The following is a 19,323-nucleotide window of genomic DNA, read 5'->3' on the forward strand; positions in this document are numbered from 1 at the left end:
TAAAATGTCTACCCATAAAATGTGCACAAAATTCCTAATTAATCTCCTACAGCAATTATCTTTGAAAATACTGCACAGGGTTTGAATTCTGTAAATATTAGTTGATATAAATATTTGAATGAAAACCCTAAATTATATGACAGTTAAGCTAAGTTTATATTGCAAAGAGCAAAAAATTAACCTAGAATAGAAACCACCCCTGATCTACTGTCTGATTTTCTGATGCCTCTTACTACTCGTATCAGTGATGGCGTGTGAAAAAAACCCACAAAATATGTAGCTTCATCATACCAAAAAGACACGTAAGAAGGGGAAGGGGACTGGATTTCAAGAAAGCAAAGACTGGATTTATGGAGGAAGATTAAAAAAGCTAATTATGTTTAACTTGGCTGACAGACAGCTAAAAAGGGGATATGATAACTGCCTACAAATATTTGAAAGATGCAAAATACACCAAGGAAAGAGGGAAATAGTTTTGAGACAAAGTCTGGTAAAGGAAAATTTAGGCTGGGTAGAATGCTAACAATGAGACCTGTCAGACTGCAGAAAAGTTTCCCCAGGGAATTAGTTGACACCTCGTTAAAAATACCTTGGACAACGTACACTGAGGGGCATTGTGGGGAATAATCCTCCAGTGCCTTTAGTGAAAGTCAAGTACCAAGGAGCTTCAGAGGCCACATTCAGCTCTAGTATGAGTGCTCTTGTCAATATGGTACATTCTTAAAGGTTTTCCCAACAATGTTTTTGAGGCAGGAGATGTTTATTTCCACCCTGACAAACAGCAGGTGGAGGGGAGCTCTTTTTGAGGGAAATTAGTCTTTTCATAGAAAATCTGAAACATCAAGGGAAAGTCACTGTATTTGCAACTGGAGCTGTGCAACACACCAAAATGGTGTCACATCGACCTCCCTTTCCCCAGGAAAGTTTCCATGTGGGTGACAGGACTGTTCTGGTTGAAGTTCCAGGGAATTGGAGACTATCTGGGTTTTGGATCATGTGTATAGCTCCTGTTCAACATAAGCTCTGTGGTAGACTTGCACTTGAGCAGCTATCCTGTGTCAAAAGCCAACCTGCCTTGCGTCTGTGGGGTTTTTAACCCAAATTAGCTAACTTGATTTTGTTATCCCAGCTCCAGAGCACATTATTTTTTTTTGCAGTCTAGACCTACTTTCACTGTTAGGAGGTGCAATTTCTATGCCAGAAATACCAGCCTATATTTTTTCCCGGGACTGGCTCCTCTGCATGATCTACCAAAACTGACACTTAACATAGCTGGAGTAGAGCGACTGTGAATCTACTTAGCTTCGGTCTTACGAAAGTCAGTGGAAACAGCTGATCCCTTAAAATGAGAACAGGACCAGTATTTCACTGCACGCTTATGCCGATGTAACTCTGCATCATACTAGGATAAACTGAAGCTAGGCAGCAGTGAATCAGACCTCATACGTTTAGTACTTGTATGCTAAATTTATGAGGCCCTCAGTGACATTTGCCTTATGTATAATAGTAGCACTCCCAGCAGGATGATCTAATCATTCATGAGGAATTATGGTACAATGTTGGAGTTTATTTAGTGCTTAATGTTCACAACAACCTCCAGCATTGATTTTAATCTGGTTACTGCGCACATTTTGAAACAGATCTCTGTGGAGCAGCAGCAGCAGCAGCAGCAGCAGCAGCAGCAGCCGCAGCAGCAGAAGAGATCAACAACAGCCCGTGCAGCGTGGCATGTATCAGCAGCACAAGGTTGAGCTGTTTTTCTGACAAGCGAAGGAAGCAGAGTTGATTCACACACCAGAACGATTCCTCTCACCAAGACACTTAGGAATGCATGAAAGGAAACCGGGCTTTCTCTGCAGGCTTCCTCTGAGAGATGGGCTTACTGTAAGTCTGAGACTAAAAGAACAGCACTTTTAAAAAACTATGCCCTTGACAAAAAGAGCAGGAAAACCCATGGAAATTTGGATCCAGTAGAATGTATATGCAAGAACTGCACACCAAGGTGATAATTTTGCAATATGTACTTGGAGTGGTACATTTTTCTGCTTCTGACATTGTATTCCGTCCAGAAGGGAGACTCACGCCAAAAAAGTTCCTTACCTCCAGGAGATACATTGCCCTTTAAAAAGAACCAAGGATGGAAAAAAGGAGGAAAGAGGATGTTCTTCCAAGTTCGTTACTCAATGTCTAACGAAAGGTTTTGAACCAGTGAATGAGCTTTTCATAACCAAAATCCCCTCCTGGGGTCCCTGCAGTTTGGAGCTGGAACATGCTTGGTTCATGTTGCCTTCGAGTCATTTTAACAGCAAATATTTCCTGAGCAGGAAGGGCAAATTGTCCTGCTAGTGGAATTTAGTCACAAGGTTTTAGGGAAACAACATTAATATTCACAGCTGCTGTGTCAGTGCCACAGAGAAGGAGCAGCTCCAGGAGGATGACTGGTTTGTATCCTGTCCAGCCTTCATCCAAGACTGGCGAGCTCATTTTGCTGATTTTCCCCTGGAGAGATTGCTGCTTTATCCACTCAATGATTTCTTGAGCTACTTGCTTGAAAGAACTATTTACATGGCATCTGTTTGTGTGATTGGTTGTTCTTATGACTTGTTGCCCAGCAGCTGCTTAAATATTACATTTTTACAAAAAAACAAAACATTAAAAGTTCCTTCATGGTAAGTTAAAGTTACATCAAGAAGGTTCTCACATTTAACAGCCCTTCTGTGACCACATGTAACAACGTGGTGAGCAACAGGACCCATCTAACTTGTTTGCCTTGGGCTGTCAGAGAAACAAATGACCATATACTTTTCCTAAAGAAGCTTATAACGTTATTTCAAAGGTCATGGGGCAACAGCCAAGGCTCATGTATTCTCTGAATGAAAACACACATGTGTATTTGAGCACTACCGATGCAGATCCTGGTATCTGGCTAGGAGAAGCAACCAGACTGCATCTCCCACAGCTGTGGAAACAGCTGTCAGAGCGTGACAGCCTTGTGTAGCTCCTCCTCTCAGCCGCCCCACGTTTGCAGTGCGGTCTCCCCACTGCCCCTCACATGCTCAGTGTGCCACTTGTAGGCAGGTCTCTCTGTGTGCCCCAGATGAGGATGATTTGGAGCAGTGACATGGGCCCTTGGCCTGGCATTGGGTGGTAACTGCCTGCCATGAACCTCCCTGAGGAAGAATCCGAATTGCAGCTGCATTCTGGGCTGCACCATGGGGAAACAGGGTGATTGAGAGTGAGACAGAGGAGGGACTGAGGTTAGTCATAGCAAGCAGCTCAAGAAATTAGAGAGGGTCAAGATGTGACCCCATACCTTTGACTTTCGGGGTAACTCTGATGAAGTCCATGGTAAAGTACATTGTTGGGTACCTTTGGGCTTCTCTCCTAGGAAGGTTTGGAGGGCATCATCTCCCCATCGGCAGTGGCTGTGGGGCTGGTGGGGGGGGCCTGGAAGCTAGTGCTAATTGTCAGTCGCGCTGCAGACGCTTTGCACGGCTCCCGCGCCTGCGAGCTGTCTCTGGTGTGCGCAAGCTGCCGAGGAACAGTGCTATTATCGGGTAACATGTCTGGTTACTTTATAGACCCAGTTAACAAGAAGGGGTGGGAGGGGGGAATTCCTACATTGTGCAAAGGACTCTTTTCTGCCCCCCCTTGTTGTTTGGACCTTTGCCACTATTTAAATTTAAGCATATTTGCTATCCCAACATCTGCAGTTTGATTATTTGACTATTGCCTGGCTCTCGGTCAAACCACAGCAGAACACACTAGTCCGTGATTTACAGCCTGGGCTGTGATTATAATGGTTTTATTTTAGTTGGACCCCTATTTACAAGCTCATTTGTATTAGTGCACAGTGTTATAATAACAATGGTAGAATTATTAGGTCTCGCAGAAACAATCGCACATAGTAAATGGCTGCAGCTCATAGGGCACTGCTTAAGTGCTCTAGCAGCCCAGCGATGTCTGTAACACAGGGGTTTCCATTTTAATAGCGAGTTTGTGGGGAGACGAGGAGAGGACAGGGGAGGGGGAAGGAGCCGAGGAGAAACGTGGTTATTATTCATTCTTTTCTAAGTAAATAGAAAGGACGTGTGTTTCCTGGATTAGCAACTGAAAACAAATGCTGAGAGGGGAAAGCGCTGGTGTTTCCCTCACTAAGGTTAAATAAGGTACTCTGCCGCAGTGCTGATGGCCGCCGGCTGCTCGGAGCAGCGCGCTGTACGAAATGCCATGGCCGGCGCTGCCAGGGGCACTTGCAGCCTCAGGGAGGGTCATGGACAGCCCCAGGCATCCCTGCTCGCCCTGGGGAGCCCATGGTCATCCACAGTGGCAGTGCAGCTCCGCAGGCCTGTCCCAGCAGTGGGCCAGGGGAAGCACGAGGTGAGGCCAGGGAGTTTGGCGGCAAGTGAGCTGAGGCCTCCCTGCAGGCGCTGCCTCAGGTTGGCATGAGCCATCATCAGGGTGCTCCATCGCCATGCAGGGCTGAGTCACTGCTCCGCAGGCATTTTGGGAGTTTGCCTTGGGATCCCTGTCCCATGAAAAACCTTCTTTGTCAATGGAAGAAAGAGTACTCAAGGCTTCACTTAGCACACCATGGGTGGTGATCTGTCGAACCCCACAACAAGGCCTCGGCCATTTACAGCTGAAGTAGATCACTGCCACAGACCTCTCATATTTGATCTGCTGGCATATGCAGCACCGGCAGCTCCCACCAGAGACTTGTGGGTATTCGACATTTCTGGAAATTAGGTCCTTTTAGTGACTCATGGCCCCACAGGGTCAGCGGCAGAGCCGGGACGGACACAATGGAGGGGAAGTTAGACTTCAGTCCCCGCAGCTCTCCTGCTGTCCCTGAAGGGTGCAGGGAAAGAACAGCTTGTCTCCTCTGTGGAAACACTGCCTGAGGACTGCTACCTCCTGCCCCACCGCCAGCTGAAACATGATCATTAAAAAATGCTGATTCTCTACACTCAGAGAAGAAAAAAACCATCTAACAGATCTGAATTTACTGCCCAGAAATATGGAAATCATAGCCCAGGTTGCTCTCATACTCGAGCGGTTGATTTTAGGCTGCATTTTCGCTCTGGCTTTATAGGCCAAAGCATGCCGAGCTGGAGCTGCTACTCCGGTTACTGGGAGGAATTAAAACCACCTGCGGCAGGTGAGGCTACTGGTGGAAATGGCCAAGGGGAAAATTCAGATTCTGTGAGTTTGAATACCGAGTGTGGATGCTCTGCTTTGAGCCTAAGGAGACCTTTTTTAGTTTGTTTGGGTTTGTTTGTTTTGGTTTTTTTTTTAAAAAAGATGACTACTAGAAAAGTAACTTCTTCTGAAGGAAAAAAAAAGGAAATATAAACCAAATCTATGCAAAATATGGTTTGCTAGAAATTCTTCTCATCTCGTCCCACTACTTTCATGAAAATAGTAGTTGTGTTTTCCATACCTTCTGCATGAAGAAAACTCTGTATTTGTTTCCTCTCATCATTTGACATTTTAGGCCTTCTTTTTATCTCTATCATAGAATCATAGAATGGTTTGGGTTGGAAGAGACCTTTAAAGTCCATCTAGTCCAAACCCCTTGCAAGGAGCAACCCCTTGACTAGACGAGGTTGCTCAGAGCCTCATCCAGCCTGGCCTTGAGTGTTTCCAGGGATGGGGCATCAACCACCTTTCTGGGCAACCTGTTCCAGTGTTCTACCACCCTCATTGTAAAAATTTTTTTTCCTAATATCTAATCTAAATCTACCTCCCTCTGTTTTGAGACCATTACCCCCAGACCTGTCACAACAGGCCCTGCTGAAGAGTCTCTCCCCATCTTTCCTGTAGACGCCCTTGAGGTACTGGAAGACCGCTATAAGGTCTCCCTGGAGCCTCCTCTTCTCCAGGCTGAACAGCCCCAACTCTCTCAGCCTGTCTATGTAATAGAGTCTAGTGTAAATAAAAATATAAAAACTCCATACGGATACCTAATAAGGAATGTGAACAAGGGAGTGAAGCTAAACATATGTCACTTACATGTTGTCAAGATGCTTGTGAACAAATATGACTTATCTGAGACCCCTGGAACTGTGGCCATAATATTGCAGGGACATTTGCTAGTGAACATAATAACTTGGCTACTGAACATCATAAATTTCCAAGGGGCCCACTGGAAAGATTTGTTCAAACTAAAAACAACAAGCCACCATTTCTGGGGTCCTCGACTGCTTCTGACCAATGCAAGAGCAATTCTCCTGTAGGACTTACTCTATGAATTAGTGTAATAGCTGGAGACGTCTACCTTTCTCAGAGACTCCATAATCAAGCAGACAAATCAAAGGGATAGTGGGACCAAGAGGTATTATAATTCTTTGAGAAGAATGTAAGACAGGGAAAAAAATCCAAATTGCAGGGCTTAAGTCCCTTCCCTGATGGGACTCCCTCAGCCATCACCTGAGGCAGCACTTAAGAAAGAGAAGAGCTGAATCATCCTCTCTCTTTTGACTATGGAAGAAGCATAGGGCAACAAAACACTTTATATGGATGTTTCTGATAAATTACTCAAGATGCCTGAGATCAAATCAGGTTTAAGATATTCTAGCTAAGATGATGGGTGTACAATTGGGGTGTTCTTGATGCCGTGCTTAGCTACCCTTGCTCTTACAGATGTTATTTGGTTTTGCTGACCAGCTCTGTTCAAGGGTAAAACCCTTCAAAGCTAAGAGAAAAAGTAGTATTTCTCTTCCTCTGGCTGACCTGTCTGTGTACCTCCATCTGTTTAAAAGCTGCTGGTTTCCTGGGTGTTTTGGTCTTTCCTGAAAGAACCTTCTGACAAGAATTCTGTATAGTGAGAGGTTTTAGGGCTTTCTGCAGTCCCTTTGTACTAATTCATTCCCCAATGCATTAGCATCACCAAAGCTAGATTAATCTTCTTTTCATTTTAGTGCTGAGATCAATGTCTCTGTCAACATAGTTTACTGAACCTGGTAGAGTTTTACCACTTGCCTTTACCTCCTCCAGGATGGCCTTTCTCTTAAGCATGACCTGAGAGACGATCCCTCTTTAAAACTCTCTCTGGCCAGGCTTTGGGGTGGAATTGCTCTCCTGTGGGGCACGATCCAATGCCAAAATCCCTCCCTCTTCATTGCAGCTGCCAGATTTCCCAGCAGCTAGCATGTCATCCTGTAGCTTTAATAATCAAGCTTTCTTTTTATCAGGGAGAAATTAGGATGGGCTCCTCCACTAAAGAGAAGGACTAGAGGGAGATACTTTCACACGTAGGCTGTGCAGCCTGGGCTCTTCTCACAGATGTAACACAACAGTTCTGCAGTACAAAGCTTGTTTTCTGGCAGAGCCAAACTTCTTCCTTGTATTTTTCAGGTGCCATTGTATTAATTCCTTCAAAACTTGGCAATAACAACCTTTCTCTGTTTCCATTTCTTTTATTATCTGTTTTACTGAGGCCAATTGAAATTTTATGACTTCTTTTTTTTTCCAGAAGAAAGCGCGAGGATAGGGTTGGCACTGAGAACAAAGCCCTGAGTCAGCCTGTATAGCTACCAGCCAGCACTGCGAGAACATGATATACGCTGAGATTCAGAGCAAGCCACCACGGCTCCACCGTCCTTTACTGTCTCCATGTAACCTTTTCCCTGTGGAGCCAGCCTGTAAGGACATTGCACACTAAGAAGAGTGCCAAAACTCTTAGTAACTGTTCATTCAAAATCAGCTTTATTGTACTGTATCTTGCATGTCGTCTTTGTCTTATATGAGAAAAATCAGCCTGAGAAGTAATTCCTATATAATTACCCAGCCCGATAAAAGAGACTGAAAAGAAGAGGATTTGTAGATGGTCTTGCCTGAGCTCATTTATTTCATGCCACAGTAGTCTAGGAAAAGCAGTCTTTCTGCTTGCTTATATGGGTGGCACAGACAGCAGAGGGTCCAGCCGCTCCTTCAGCACCGAGTCTGCTTCTGTGGAAGCTGGTGGTAAATTGCTGCTAACTTCAGTGGCAGATGGACGTGATCTCTTTTGGACTGAGTTTGCCCTGTTTTCTCTTTTTTTTTATGTAACAGTCAGTCCCTGCAAACCTTCTGTGCATCGGCTGCTTCCACCAACTTCAAGGATATATTTGAGTGGATGAAGATTATTTGCTCATATGTGGCTTGCAAGATTAGAGCCAAAGATATATAACTAGATGCACAAATGTTGCCTAAGAGGGCTGAAACGGAGCTTAGCTTACTCATCTGCCTTTGTCACATGCAGTGAACCTGACTCGCAGCCCTGCTCTGGCTTCAGCATTGTGCTAAATTCTTTGCAGCACAGCACTTCCCAAAAGAGCTGGGAACCCCCATGTCTGCAGGGAAAATCAAACAAACAGAACTGTGAATGTAATTGTGGACTTCCCACACACAGCCCTGCATTTAAAATGAGTATAAACAAATAGATCTGACAAGCTGGGCTACTTAGAAAAGAAGCTAGCAATGCAAAGCAGAGAAAAATCAGTTTGCATTTATCACACTCTAATAATTTTTACTTTCCTTAAACAAAATACTTAAGTAGATCTTATGCTTCAATGAAGTTGAAGGGACTTAAGTATATGCCTAAAATTCTGTAAGTGCTTAAAAGTATCGCCAAACAAGGACGCAAGTCCTCAAAGTGCTTGGGCTGAGTGTATACTTAAGTGTTTTGCTGAATCAGATCCACGGTGTCACAGAGCCTTCAAGTGAGCTCAGAGCCTTCAGCTTAGATGAAGGATAAAGCCAAACAGCATAACAGGAAACTCTCAAGATTTTCCAGAGTCTAGTGCATAATTAGATTAAACGTGCAATCCTGTTTTGGGATTATGAACAGGTTTGGGTTTTTTTTAGCTCATTAAAAAGAGAAAGAGCCTTCCTTTACAGACACATACAGTATCTATCAGGTAACTTTTCCTACGCTTGCACTGTCCTAGTATGTGGTGTTTAAAAATTAAAAAAATGTCAGTGACACTGCAGTTTAGTCCTGAGTAATAAAAAATGCCCAGCTCATGAGGGCGAATCCTTCCCCCATGCTCATCCAGACAGCGTTAAATTCCTTCCCAAGTTTCCCTTCAGCAACTAAATAGATTGTAATGGTATTGCAACTACAGCGTAACACCAACCGTAACAATCACATCTGAACTCTGCTAACCATACATCTCAGCAAACAATTCTTCTTGGTTATATACCTTGTGGCACATAAGGGCATTTATTTTAATGTATATTTTACATATTTAAAATATGTTTCGCCTACCTCTGATCAGTGTTAGCCAAATCCATTGCCTGCAGAAATGCATGAAGCAGAGCAGATTGAATAGCTTCTTCCCACTGCTTCACCTCTTCATTCCCCTTAAAATTCTATCCTATTATTCAGCCCCAGCCTGATCATGCCCTCCAGCACTGCTGAATTTCGAGGAGGTGATAACCACTTCGAAATTGATGGAAAGAGTGATAAAGAAGACTAAAGACATAAAAAATGTCTGTTACTTTCTCGCTGACTTTGTCTGTATCTGATTCCTTTCAATTGTTTGAATTTAAAGTTTGAATTTATTCAGTCATCCCAGCATAGGTCCTGAAACTGTACAGTCTGTTGAGCAAAATGTCATTGTTTTTAACAAAGGCATTACACCTCTGAGGACAACTAGACTATGTCTTGCTCTTATCTACACTAATATTATGCTTGATGCATCCTGTTTGCTGTTGTTCTGCAACCTCCCCACTCTTGGGCCAGGGCCTTTGGGGCAGGAATGGCTGCCAGCCCTCATTATCTGGGCTCAGATAGTCCCAAATGTGGGTCACCTGCTAGGAGTAGAAGTTGGGTGACCTAGGCTGACTCTTTGCAGAGATATTGGGGTGTCTCTGCACTGCACTCCTCAGGTAGCAGCTTTTCCCTTTTCTGGGATATCTCACCAGTCTCCCATTGTTTTCCTCCTTCCAGTGAGCGCAAAGACAAGAGCTGACTGCAGAGCAGTGCCTGCTCAGGACCTCCAGATGTGCTCTGATGCCTGGAGTTGGGATCACAGGCCAGAGTTGGCTGGATAGTGCTCTAGCAAAAATGAAAGCAACTCTAAACTGTGAAAGCAGTTTCATTTCCAAGATGTTGCTGGCCTCCTTTGCCTTTCATATGCCCTATACATCTGACTTTAAAGAGGGTTAGCAGTGGGACTTACAGTATAGCTGAAAGGTGCACGAAGTAACAATAGTACAAGTTATGAAGACATATGAGGGCTTGATTCCCTGTAGGCCTCTGTTCCCCTGCCGTGGCTCCACAAAGATGTCAGAGGAGGTCCGTGTGACATAGCCCAGATTCTGGGTGAGGCTCGCCCCTTCAGTAGCTAGGCAACAGCTGTGCCAACGGCCCTCCCTGGGGGTTACTGGCAGCTACTCTGCACCAGCTCCAGAGTCCTCGCCTCACTCTACACACAGATGTATAGATGTCCCAGGTGTCCTTGTTCTAGAGGCTTCAGCTCCACAGTGCAGTAGCCAAATGCAGGGAAGGCCATAAGTTGCCATTTTCTACTGGCAGCAAATTATCATGCAGATGGGCCTCAAAGAAGGTGTGGAAGCAGGCACAGCACAGCATTTGCATGCTGCTGACTGTTCCTCCGCAGGGGATGAAACCTGTGCGTTGACTTTTCCCACATGCATCTTTAAAGTCATGATCTAACTATAATTACTTAAAGAAAATATCATATCTCAATGGATAGTATCCTGCTGCATCGGCTTTAAAATCTACTGAATGCAGGAGCAGTTGAGATCTAGACCTCCTGTGAATGACAGAGTCCTCAGTAATAAGGAAATTAGCAGCTGGAAGATAAAGATGCCAAGTGAAAACAAAGCAAATTGACCTTTGAAAAGCACTTGGGAAAATATCATTAAGAATGCTCCATTAAATATGGATATTGTTTAAAACGTATAGGTGGAGGCAACAACAGGCAAGGAACAGCTGTGCCTGTTGAATCCCATCCCTCTGTTTGAGCAACAGCACAAATCCCCACAGATGTGGGATCATTTTTATTTGCTTGCTCCCCACTCTACATATACTTACCTTTATTCACAGCATCTCTAAGAACATCTCAGGTTGCAACCTGGATTTATAATATCGGAAATGCTGACACATCATTTTGTTTGCATAGAAGTTAGCTAGGTGAACTGCATAGCTGAGCTGTAATGCTGCCGTGAAGAATAGCAGATGTTTAGCTGTTTTCATTTCCACTCCGTGGTGGACAATCAATAGCCTCTGATAACTTCTCTCACTTGCTATGAGGTGGCCCAGAAATCTAAGTGGGGGGTCTGGCCAAAGCATTGTACACTACTGAATCAGCAGAACACCTCCATCAGCCTCTACATGGGCTTAATAACAGTAGATAGCTCAGTAATTTGGGCATTGTTTAGAGCTTTTTATGTGCTTCAGACTGCCATAGGTCTGTTGCCAAACTTTTTGGGGTTGTTTTGCATATGCTATATATTCCTCTTCTGGGACTTCCCACAGGACATCAGGCACCTTTCTTTTCTTCAGAAACTGAAAGCACACAGTACAGATGGCTAAGTAATATTTTTCCCCTAGTGAATATTTTCACTAAAATTGAAAGATCCTTATTATAACTGAATTTCCCATAAACTCTTAATGACAGACCTCCTGCTTTTCAGAGGAAAACAAACAAGCAAGAAAAATCCTCTACCCACCCTTATGCTCAGCAAGTTCCCCTAGCTAGGGATCTAGCCAGGCTGCAAAAATTGTGTTGTGTAATACCATGGAAATGTAAGAAAAACAACAAATCACTCTCACTCATCCCTCAGTCAAGCTATCTCCCACTCTTTGCCATCCAATTTAAACTGATATCTGTCCAGTGACTGCAGGGGAGCTTCTCTCTGGGGGAGTCCTGGACTGTGTGATGCAGAGTCTGTGTCACCCAGACAATGGCACTATTTGTCCCCCATATACTTCAGCTTAGCTGCACTCCTTACTCATTGATCTGGATGCATTGGAGCAGCACTGAGTTGTAAACCAGTTGATTCAATCCAATATCAAAGCTGAATCATGCCAAACCAGTGTAGGCTGATGTAAAATTGTTCAAGAAGCATGGCTACTTGAAAGAGTGTTAACTTCACCATTTTCAAGGGAGTTATTCTCATTTTGTGCCATTATAAACAAAAGCCAAGCTAAGCCGTGAGTCATCGCCCATCTCTCTTTTGCTGCTTCTATTTTCAGAGCAGATCTGCTGGCTCTGGTGCTGGCTGAGCTTGCAGTGATGCTTTTTGGAGCTTCTTGCTAGTTAAACAGGGGTAGACTTTGTTCTCTGTGGGAGAGCAGAGAGAATTGGGATGGTATGAGCTGGGAAAGGCTGAAACTCAAAGGCTCACATAGTATTTTTAGTAATATTATAAAATACAGGTGCCCCAAAGCTTAGGTTTTGTCTCAGCTGGTAATAAGCATTTGAAAGCAGTCACTCTGTGGCCGTACTGGGTTGCCAAAAAAAGTACTTGTCCTGAGCGATCAAACAACAGGTTCCAGGGAAAGCATTTTATGGTATTACATGGACATGGACAAAGATGCCTGAGGTGAATAGTTACTTTGAACCCCTTAAGTATCTTTGCATTGCCATATAATCAGGAGGTATTTTTAATAGAGGCAACTATTTTAAAACTCACTCCTCTGACACAGACATGCACAGACATAATGCATCCATTTTCTAAGATGGGCGATGTAGCAATCCATCAGCTGAGAAACATCTGAAAAAGGGTGGTTTTCCTCTAAAGGAAAATGGCTAAAGAAAACATGTGGCTTTCAGAGAAGGAATACTTCATTGTTATTAAAGAATCCAGTCCACAAAATGTTTTTAGTCTGACATTTAGCATTTGAACTATCCCATGTGGTCCAGCGTTGTAGCTAGGAAAATGACTTGTTTGCACTCATCAGTCAGCAAGTAATTCTGCGGCTAAGGTGCTGTGTGCATATCATCCTTTTCCACCCAAGCTGCCATTAGCTGTCTGGTCTTTGCTTTCAGAAACTGCTCATTGTTTTCACCAGACGTGAAAACAAGATGTGGTAGAAGCCATTATGAATTGATAGATTCTGTTTGCAGACTTAGCGATGGATGCTATGCCCACGGGAACTAATGAGAGTCGTGTCTTCCATGCAGGCATTGCTTTTGGGTACAGTTTGTCATGAAGATTGCCATGCTGGCAAAGATCTACAAAACAATAGGATGAAATTCTCCACTGTGTAGGCAGCCAGCATGGGGTGCATATTTTACCACAGCCTCCTGTGAGCCTTATTTTGACAATGCAGTGATGTACAGCCATTCCGTTAGTCTTCTGAAAATGAGTGAACTCCAGTCTTACAACTTAACTAGTGTCACATTATTATGAATCAGCACCAAAATATTTTCAGTGCTCCTCAGAATAAATAGAAAACTCAAGCAAAAGCAGAAGAGCTAAATAGGAATTTAGTACTTACGTAGGAGCCATAAAATTACCCTAGTTAGAGCCCTGTAAGTCTTGATATAGAATATGCTGAATAAAGTTATATCTTTGTTTCTTTCAGGCTACTTTTTCTTTAATTTGCAGCCATGCCAGGTTGGGTTGATTTGTGTTTCTATGCTGCAGCCCAGAAATCAAACAAAATAACATACCATGCTGGCAAAGCTAGAGACCTTGTGGACTGCAAGCTCTACTCTAGTGTGTGCATGAATGTATAGATGTGCTTGGGTCAGAAGAAATTGGAAGAGATCCTCCTACCACTAGGATGGATTCTGCTGCTATTGTACCCATTTCTGTGGGCATTTTCTGTGCAACCCTGTTGACTTTGGTGGAGTTACTCCATCCGCATGGCAAGGATCCTTAAAACAGAACTTGGGCTATTGAAGGTAATGGGAACTTTGCCATGTTCATTGGCTTCGTGAGCAGCAGGGATATTGTTGGCTTAAAATTACAATCAGCTTTCAATTATTATTCCTGGCTTTGGAGGGAAGGAGTTAGAGAGGAAAATGGACGGAGAGAAACATTGATTAAAGCTAAGAGAAGAAGTTTGGGAGCAACATCATTATACTTTCTCAGAACAACAGGAACACAACACATCTCCAGAAGAATGTAGACTGAAGTCAAAATGCAAGACTTGTACATTTTCCCTTAGGAAAAATGCTGTGGTGAAAAATGTTAATGATTTTAAAATAATGCTCCATTTTGCAGGGAACAATTTTCCAAGCAATCTTTGCCTCCAAAGCAATTGCTGACCATTTAATCACATAGTAAGTATCAAGTACTGGCTGAAAGTGTATGTGGTAAGGACTATGTAATCACAAAGTAAATTCACCATTACTTTTGCCTCAAAAACCAGCACACGTGTTAAATGATATTTTTGGGTCTGCTGTGTATAATTTCCAAGCATCCTACACTTCAGGAGCACATAATTGCTATGTATACTCCTTGCACTAGGAGTATACAGTTACTCCCTCAGGTCCAAATTCTTTCCTCGGATGCTACAACTGCCCTGTCTGAAGGGCCAAGTGTGAGCCCAAATATAGGATCCTTAGTGACCAGGACTTTGGGGGCTTTCACAAAAATAGCTAAGTCAATGTCTTACCCTATTCTGGTTTCCTTGAGAAAGCTTTGGGTGAGGCCAAGACCTGAAGCAAATGTTGCAAAGAAACTACAGGCTGGCTTAGTTGCTTTAGCTTTATCACAAAGACAAAGATGCTTCATCTGTCTGTGTCTTCCTCTTGACATTGCATTACTTTACTGGGCATCAGGGTGTCCATCTTCAAAAGGAGCTACACAATTTCAAAATGGTTGCAGGAAAAAATGACACTGTGGCTGGAAAACGTGCCTGACAGGCAGACGCTTAAGGCTTTCAACTTCAGCCTGTCAACAGGAAGTTCAGTGAGGTGACTGGAGAAAATACTAGGTAGAAAGTTAGCTAAAGGCACAACAAAACGGGTGCCTGGAAATTAATGTCAGACAAAATCAACTAAAAAAAATAAGGGTAGCAGTTTTAACGGTCAATGTAATTAACCACTGAAGCAAACTGCTCAGGAAACTATGAAGTCTTTGCATTCGAACATCCCCTAATCATACTCTGGACATCTTTCTGGAAGGAAAATACCTGCAATACACAGAAAGTCACGCTGGGGCAAGTGTGAAATGCCTTCAAACCCTGACCTGATGGGAGAATTCAGGAGGTGTAAAAATCTGAGGTGAAACACACATAAAACACTCAACATCAAACTTGACCTTGAAGGTTACTGTGTTTGGAGAGTGACGCCACTGCCAACAACGGTGCTGCATGGGGCTAAGCAGGGTGCAGATGCAAACAGAATCAAGCAGGTGACAGCCCTTTGGGCCAGTGTTCAGGTGTGCTGGGATGGGTGCTGGTCAGGAGTAGCCTCTACAGCTCTGAGGAGCTGTAGAGGGGGCTACCCAGGGAGCACAGCATGGACGGTCTGGAGAAGGGGTAAGGAAAGAAGAGAAAATGAGGAAACTTCTCAGGGAAGGCTCCCCATTGACATACAATGCATAAGGGCTTGTCTCACCTCACTGCATATTGAGCAGATGAATGCAATTCTACATCTGCCCAAGGCTTAATTTCTCAAACCCTGGGCAGAAAACTCCCCATTCCCTGGAAGGAGAGTGCTAAAACCACCAGGATCATCCAGCTGCTGGGCTCCTAGAGAGAAGAGAAAGTGGGGTGATTTCTGGTCTGACTGGCTGAGTGAATCCCAGGGGGATGTTGCCTGGTGCTGAGGATGTGAGGCCAGTGTCAGTGTTTAACACAACACAGGGCAGAGAGAAAACCAGAGCTATAGCCAGATGTGATATCTGTATGACACCAAATGTCCAGAGTATGCACAGAATGGTTAACAGGAATAAATTTTTTTTGCCAGAAAATTACCAGTTCTAAAAAGTTATTTTCTACTGATTGCAAACCTCTAAAGGCCTGTTAAATTCTTTTGGTGAGGAAGAAGAATCCTTTTAGCTGTGAGAGACAGAATTAGTTGATTTCCATCTGATACCTTTGAGTCCCAGGAGCGTCTGTTGTGGGCTTTTTTTTCAGCGAAGTTCCTGAAGCCTGTTTTCTCAAAGAATATGCAGCACCGAGCAAAAATGTTCTCTTTTCTGTTTGGGTTCTTGCTTTGACATGTTTTTCTCCCTACGGTCAGTAGCTGGCAAGTGGTCACTTGTGTCTTAGGAAAGGGAAAGTATCACTTAAGTAGATGAACGTAACCACAGGACTATAAAACCAAGTCAGTAGAGCTCTGCTATACCTTCCTGTGACTCAGCGACGCCGGTGTATCTGAGGCACATCTTTAACGTTGTCTCACCAAGGACTTGATGCCTGAGTTTTAGAAACCTTTCTCAGTCAGAGTTGTGCTGTACTGTTGTAGATAGATAAGGGCTCCGGGTCACTGCAATTCAATGTGTGCCCTGCTGGCTTAATCTGAAGCCCATTGTATGAGGGAACAATTATCTTGATTTTTCTCTGTCTTCACATTTGTACTCTGCAGTCTAGGGATCTCTAAGCAAATGCTAATTAGTAAAGATCTCAATTTCAATTTAAAACCATACTATAAGATTTTGAGAGAAAGGATAAATTTTGCTAGTACACTCCCACCAGTGCTAACCAAATCCTGCCTGATCATATTTTAAAAGTCTTCCATATAAATATCACAAACATTAATTATTTAATTTATATGCCAATGGAAAGCAACTGAGAGCTATTGAAGTCTGAAGCATTTTGCCAGGCATCTAAGTGGGTGATTTAACAAACCTCAGGCTAATGTCAAAGGTCTGGATGGCTCTCACACTTACAGGATGCTGCACTTTGCACTGCCTGACATCTCCTGTGCCTCAGCTGCAGAGATTTTGTTCAGGATAATGCTAGCAAGTATTTCCTTTGATGTTAGCTAGGGAGTAAGTGGAAAAATAAAAAAAAAAAAAAGAAGAAAGGAAAAAAAAAGCCAGTCTTCTAAAATCCAATCATTCTGAAATATTCAAGATAATAGATGGTCTGTTTTCACGCTCAGACTTCAAGAGTCTGTTAGTGTCAGATTAGTTCCTGATGCTGTTTAGTACTTCAGCACCAGCATACACTTCATAATAATTGCAAAATGGGACAAAATCTAGGATGCAGTTTCCGCCTCGTGCCGGGACAAGTCTCGTGTAATTCTCCTTGTCAGAGGCTTGAGTCAAGCCTGATGTGAGCAGGAGCAAACCAAAGTCTACAGTCTTTATTTGTGAAGACATAAAAATAGCGGTGACACAGGAAATATCTGGAGGCAGTGTGACTCAGGGGATTAATAACGGTGACAAACGGCCCTTGTCAATTTACAGCTGCTCACATTTGGTTTCATATCACAGCCACCTTGTATTTCCTTTGCCCAGATGTAAATGACAAAATGAGACGCCAGACGCTGGCAAGTTAAGCCCTACACGAATATTTCAGATCTTGTGGGTAGTGACAGGCAGGCGCTGTTGCCTGAGGTACATGGCGCAACACCGTGAAGGAGATAAATGGCAGAGGGAAAACTGCAGCTGGGGAAGGAGAGCTGCGTGCAGCCACGCTGAGCAGAGCAGCACACGGGATTGTCAGTAGCTGGAAGGGAACCAAGGCTCAAGGAGCGTGGAGAGGCAAAGGAGCAGAGTTAAGAAAGACTGTGGGTGTTCAGGGGTGCCTTAGGGACGGACAGGGAGGTTGTTTTGGCAGACTGGAGGGAGCAGGAGCCCAGACAGCATGGCCAGGTCTGCAGGGCCCAGGGAGCAGAAGGGAGCATCCGCGTGAAGTGCAGCCCTTGCAGCTCTTCTTGCCAACTTTTGTTCTTTTTTCTTCCTCTTCTCAAAATAGTTACTTGTTAGAACAAGCTTCTTGCCAGGATGTCGCAACTGAGACGTTTGCTCCAGATCCTGGCTGTGATTCCTGTAGCACAACTATGTTGGGTAAATCACATACCACCCCCACTCCAACAAGTGGCAGAAAACACAACCCTGGCTGCACTGAAAATAACAAACTTTGACTCACTTCCTCTTCAGAAACTCTTCAGTATGCCCCATTATGCAATTCTCCAGCCTCCTGGTATTAGGAGGGAATAAATATCCATTTAGTCCCTCAGCAGCAAGCTTCTAGGGGATACTTTTCCCAGCACAGCTCCTTCAGTCATGGTCATTTTAAAGTGGTGCAGCTATTCCTGACCTTGTACTGACCAAGGAATGTTCTGCTGCTGTCACCAGCCAGCCTGTGTGTATGTGTATATGCACGTGCTCCAGATCTCTCCTTGTTACTTGGTTTACAAAAGATATGAGTCAATTGGCATTTTAGCTCAAACACCTCAAATCTGTAGCTTAGACTCCAGCAGATCAATCTTGCAGCTTTTCAGGTGTATGGTAGTCTCCAGGAATTATCCCAACTGTCTATTCTCAGACCAGCACCTGACATTAAAAAGATGTACGATCTACTTCAGTGGATAGCATACATTTCTCTTGTGACTGCTGGGAGGTAAGCAGGGAAAAAGAGATGGACAGTTGCTTGGATGTGAAATATGCATGAAGAACATTTTTATTAACCCAGAACTGGATCAGGATCCCAGACTGCGTCTTGCTGGGTTTTACATCTCTCGTTAAGCTTTTCAGACTTCTGAGCTGCAGCAATAAATCTTTTTCTGCTAATGACATCAAGGCAGCATGGCAACTATTTCGGCAAAACTGTCCTGCACGCACACATACAGACACATGCCCTTTTGGTGACTGCTTGCTGGAAGAAAAATACTCAATAGATCAAGGGCAGATGTGCAACAGTAAAAATATCTTATTAGTCATTGGTGTGAATGAAGCTCTGCTAAAGAACTGAAACGGGTGAAGAATTTCCATGAATTCAGGTGCTGGTTCAGCAGCTCGGTGTGTAACAGGACAGTTCCTCTGCAGAAAACTCGTGCATCTGGACAGTACCATATCCACCGGAAAACCAGGGGATCCACAGAATATTTTTCAGCCAAATCACCCTCATTTTAGCTGTAATTTCCCACTGAGTACAGCAATGTGAAGGATCTATCCCAAGCATGAGGAGATGCAGGAAGACATCAATAAAGCATAATGAAGATGAATGCTGAATATTAATCTCTAAATTCAGTGCATTGTATTGTGACATTTTCTGGCAATATCCTGGTGGAGTTTTAGCAGAGCAGAAATACCTTTAATAGACGCAGAGCACAGAGTCCTTTTTTAAAAAAACCTGTTTTCATTGCCACTCAGAAAGATGTCGCAGATCCTGGTACTCACAGGGATTTACTATTAAGTCTTAATAAAATATCTAACTGCTTTTGAAAATTTGGGCTT

Source organism: Chlamydotis macqueenii, chromosome 1 (assembly GCF_036417535.1).
Source record: "Chlamydotis macqueenii isolate bChlMac1 chromosome 1, bChlMac1.mat, whole genome shotgun sequence".
Lineage (NCBI taxonomy): Eukaryota > Metazoa > Chordata > Aves > Otidiformes > Otididae > Chlamydotis > Chlamydotis macqueenii.